This window comes from Hakea prostrata, chromosome 9, assembly GCF_041222555.1.
Source record: "Hakea prostrata isolate BN-2017 chromosome 9, UWA_Hpros_2, whole genome shotgun sequence".
NCBI classification, from domain to species: Eukaryota; Viridiplantae; Streptophyta; class Magnoliopsida; order Proteales; family Proteaceae; genus Hakea; species Hakea prostrata.
Window position 1 is genome coordinate 9,845,156 of NC_142608.1, and position 5,012 is coordinate 9,850,167.

Below are 5,012 nucleotides of genomic sequence, written 5' to 3' on the forward strand. Positions count from 1 at the left end.
AAGTTGTCCAAATCTCTTAGGAGTGACATGGGTTGATAGGAAAAACTAAGGTTGTTACCAAATTCCCATGGGATGATAAGAAATTATCCTAAGAATAAGGGGATTGATATGGGAAGGTCTAGAGAAGATTGTGGAGATGATTCCTGGATGAAACAAAAGATTAAAGAATATTCTAGGGTTTTGGGAATAGATCTTGGGCAATTCTTTCTTTTCTTTCTTCTTTAAAGAAAGACTCCTAAGGACTCAAGAACTCAACTCACAAGTCAAAACAAGGCTTCTAAACAAAACAAGACTCTGAACGTTAAAAATCAAATTCTAAAATTTAATTCCAACAGATATTTAGGGCTGAAATTGACCAAAATACCCCTCTTGAAGGGTTCAGCCAGCCCCAGGTGCACCACTTTGGAGTGGCCTTGGGGCCCACTCCAGGGTTTTGGCCAAAAAGGTGACCCTCATTCACATCACCTTGGACACGAATTTGAATGATCAAAGAATGGCTTCTTTTGAATGTGCAATGGTGTAAAAAGATCAATGCTTTTGGTGATTTAATAAGCTCCATTGTGGTGAAACAAGAACCCTTAGTGGTGATTTGAACATTGGGATACTGGTGGTGATCGCAGCCATGCAGATCAGGTGAGAAGTTCTGATTACATCCTTCCCCTTTTTCTTTCTATTCAGTTTCATTTTTAAACCCATCCCATCATATCCCACCCCACCCCCACCCCCACCCCCAAAAAAAAATGAGCCTTCTACTTCCAACTTGAATTTTCTAATTCTCCATATTACATCGAAACTTCGTGATGTCTCAAAATCTAAACTTCCACCATTAATATCAGACATCTTATTGCAACTAGGATTGGTTAAATCTTAGATTTATGAATTTATTTTGGTTTTTTTCTTTCTACTTTTTATTCAGCTGTGGAGCCTGAATTTATCACTGGTCTGAACTCCTATCTATAGACTCTGCAGTTCTTGAACTATCCCTCCACAAATAGACTACTCCAGACCTGAGAATCTAAACCTCATATTCCAGTGACACTTTACCTTCGACCAGAATCTGGACATAATCATACAAGTCTGTTGAGTTATCTAAATATGTTTTGATCTGCAATGTCATTTCTCTATTAATTGTGTCACAAGCTCAACTCCTACTGGCCTTCACTGGTTCAGGTTTACACTGCATCACTATCTCTATCCAACAAAAAGTAAAACTGAAACCTGGCCAGCGATCACTTCTCTCCATGAATTGTTGAGCTTCAGTTGAGTCAAGTCGGACAAAACCCTATTCCAATTTTTGAGGAATCACCTTTATCCCTTCATGTTCGTGACTATCAACCCCACTGGTCCATCTCAATTGAGCTTATATGCAAAAGTACTCTATTCGACACCACACAATGATAATGTTTCTTCTCATTCCCACCACAGAAAGCCTTTTTTTGAATTATTTGACAGCAAGACTACTGAAGCCATAAAAGAGTGTATGAATTACAAATGAAATATAATACTAAGCAGCATTCTACCAAAAAGGACCTAACTTCAACTTAGGATAAGCATCCTCATTCAAATAAAAGCCTAAGGAAATTATATCGAGTCTTGACAAGGCACAAGAATGTGATACTACACATACACGCTAATAAATTTCAATCTCTGTATTCCTTTATTTAGTGGTTTGTGTCCAAAGATCAATATCCAAAAACATTCCAATCTACTATTTCAACAAAATCAAAGCCATGTACTCAGATCCTATGATTCCAGGTCCAGCCACTAAAGAACTTGCAGTTTATTAGGATCAGAGTTTACCTTTAACTTCGGACGACTTTTTGACCACAAAGGCTTCAACTCCAGATCGGTTTCTGGATTAATGATGCCATGAGGTAAAGAGCCCAAATTGACAGAAGCCAGTTCAGAATCCTAGATTACCACAAAATAGACTTAGAAATCATGAAGTTGAAATGCAAATTACAGAGTTATTCAACCATGCAAACTGAAAGTAATTGCTCCGAGTTTTTGAGTAAATGTGAAGATCAAGAATCAGTTGTTAACAGCTAAGAACCACTAAGGTCCCATTAATATTCAGAAGAAATTAAATCAAGCAAAGAGTACCTCAGAGAAAAAATGAAAACAGATTTCAAAATAAAGGTACAAGCTTAAGATTTTACCTTGTCTTTGCCAAAGGGATGAAATCTTCTTTCCATCTGATAGTTTCATAGAACATCAGCATCATGCCACCAACAATGACATCCATGAGTGTAAGTAAAAGAGAGCTCTAAAACACCACCAAAAGAAAGAACCTAGAGAAATTTAAGCTATCTGTGGGGGAAAGATATAATCCTCATGGAGGTCCGACCCATTCAATGACTTCCACATAGGAGATTTGTCATTCTTTTTTCCTTCTTTTTTTTTTTTTTTTTTTTTTTTTTTGGGGGGGGGGGGGGTGTGGTGAGAGAAGATGGGGAGGTGAGATGGTGGAGAATGGCTTGCAACCAAGCTGGTTTGAGAATCACACCTTCATTGGCATGTTTTCCCAAGGATTCGACATAAAAACTTAACATTTTCCTTGCCATAGAAGGATACAATAATCACAGGATTGATAGCATTCACATACCTCAGTATGTTGATACTGGTAATTAGTGGCTCTCCACACAATGACCAGCATAATTGTGCACACAATTACCATAAAAGGCAGCGGCTTCATCTTAAAGCCAGGCGATCCCTGCAACCAGACCCATTATACACAGATAATCTTAGAAACTAAGTCAGACCCATCAAATATGACATAAGTAAAACTCATATGTTCCTCCCAGCAACAAGAATAAGGTGAATATTCAAACGAAGTATTTTACCCCATCAATAGAGACGTTTTTGCTTCTTCGTAGCCACTTCCAAGGTATTATCGCCCTCATAGACAACCTGAGTTTCTACTTTTGCTCAAGCATTCTGTTGTAAAGAATACAAACCAATTACAAAATTAGCACTGCTGCAAAAGTGCCCATAGGCACATCCAGCAACTTTTTGGCTTTAGAAACCAAACACGATAGGAAAGGGGGGGGGGGAATTCTAAGAATCCCTACACCATTTCCACGAAGGAACTATCAGCTGGTACAGAGTTCCAGCTCAAAATATGCCACGGATCACTAAGTTAAATTAGGAAAAAGCAAAAGCTCTTTCAAGGGATTTATTCTTTAAAAGGGAAGGCACTACTCAGATAACAAAGCGAAATGAGAACAAACTGATGGATTAATGAGGGGAAAATCTAGGCGAGGGATGAAAGAAGCCTGCCTGGTCACACGGTAGATTAACACAAGTAAGTAACGCAACATACAGTAAGCTGAAACTTTTCTTTACAAAAGAGGGGGAGGGGGAATCAAATGAAAAACAGTAAATACACAGAAGCACAACGAAAAAGTACCTAGTGGCCGAGGAACTCCAGTGTCAATGTCACACTTTCCTTTTCTCTCGGTAAACAAAAACAGAAAGACTCAAGTACGGATGGATTGAACCGAGATAGTAGGAAATCTTTCCCCAAACCAAAATAGTAAGATGGAGGAGAAACAAATCTGAAATCCGGTAATCGAAAATCAAGAGACTATTGGTTTTACCTTTTATATTTTCAACTCGGGACAGAAAACTTCCAGGTGTACGTTCAGAAATGCCCAACAAAAAGTAAAAGCAACTGTCGGACTCTGTAATCAAAATATTGCCCCTCTTCTTTTCCAGGTGGATCAAACGTACTCTTGAGTAATTCTCCCTAACCAGAAAGCCTTGCAGGAATGAAATTTGTTCTTTGTTTCGGTTGATTAACAGAAGAACGGACACGATATTTTCGACAATAACGAAACAAAGCTTAAGCAACGAACTACGACCATGTATCACCCTTTCCTGATCCGTTAACGGATATCTTCTCTTCAATCGCAAATGGAAGAAATTGGATACAAATAAATAAGCTCCACCAGAAGGTTTTCCGTGTAGCTCACTCGTTACTACAACGCGTTAAGTACTTCCAAACCAAACAACTGGATCTTTGGCTTTTTGTAGAAGACTAAAAACAAGCTCCAGATTGGAAACAGTGTCAGTTACCTCTCCATATCTGTACGAAATGAAATCGATGTACCAACAACAAATAAATCACCAGCTTTATTCCTTCTTTCGTTCGTTCCTTCTTCGCAAGTAAAGAAAGGAACGCAATCACTCGGAGCTATTCTGCAAGATTCTATCCACACCTACGAAGAGGAGAAGAAGTGGTGGGAGGGGAGGCGAGCTGAGGGGACGAGACGAAGAGACACAGAAGAGACAGATGGCAGCGAGATCTTTCTCTTTTCTTCTCCGCTTTTAATTTAAGTGAGAGCGTACTAGTTGACACACGTAAGGTGAGATGCGCCAAGTTTCACAAGGAAGCTGCATGAGCTCTTCTGCGACTCACTAACGCCAACTGAAGAAGTCGCAGACTCGCAACAGTTTGGTGCTGGAGTTCTCTTCGCCCACTCGTTTCCATCGGAAGTAACTTCCCCCTCCAGTGGCTCTCCACGTATGAATAAGATTGACCTTTATGATGATGCACGAGAGTGTCGGGACTCGGGAGCAGATTTAATCTTCCATTTTCCTGAGTTCGTTGTCGTCCGTACACGTGTTAGCCATTGATTGTCTATGTGCCACGCGTTCTTATCGACAGATCACCTAAAACCTTAAAAGAGTTGAACTGCTCCTCGTCTCTTTGTGACCGATTCTACAGTTTTAGGTATGGGAGGGTTGAAACCTCTGCAACTACGAGGATCTGTGTCGGTCGACCGAAACACACGACACACCGGTAAAGCTTGATTTTACTGATTTACCCTTTCTGTCGTTTATGTGTATTAATCGACCAATTGAATTGAATATGAGTTGCGTCTTCAGACCGCTATGATGGAACAACGGTCAATATCTGTCGGCGGTGGGACCACATGATATTCTGACACGCGAAACAAAGTTAATATTATACTCAGATTGCGTGGACGAAGCACGACGATGGTCCGATA

At 39.9% G+C, this 5,012-nt stretch overlaps 1 long non-coding RNA gene across 1 annotated transcript; it reads right to left on the reverse strand.

The window, feature by feature from the left end:
- Positions 1-1,925: 1,925 nt before the first annotated feature.
- LOC149004570 (uncharacterized) lies at positions 1,926-4,704 on the reverse strand. The gene is made up of 4 exons (XR_016175521.1): positions 3,600-4,704; positions 2,844-2,937; positions 2,606-2,713; positions 1,926-2,195 (listed from the first exon to the last, which is right to left on the reverse strand). It is a non-coding gene; the product is annotated as an uncharacterized LOC149004570 (long non-coding RNA).
- Between the last annotated feature and the right edge of the window lie 308 nt (positions 4,705-5,012).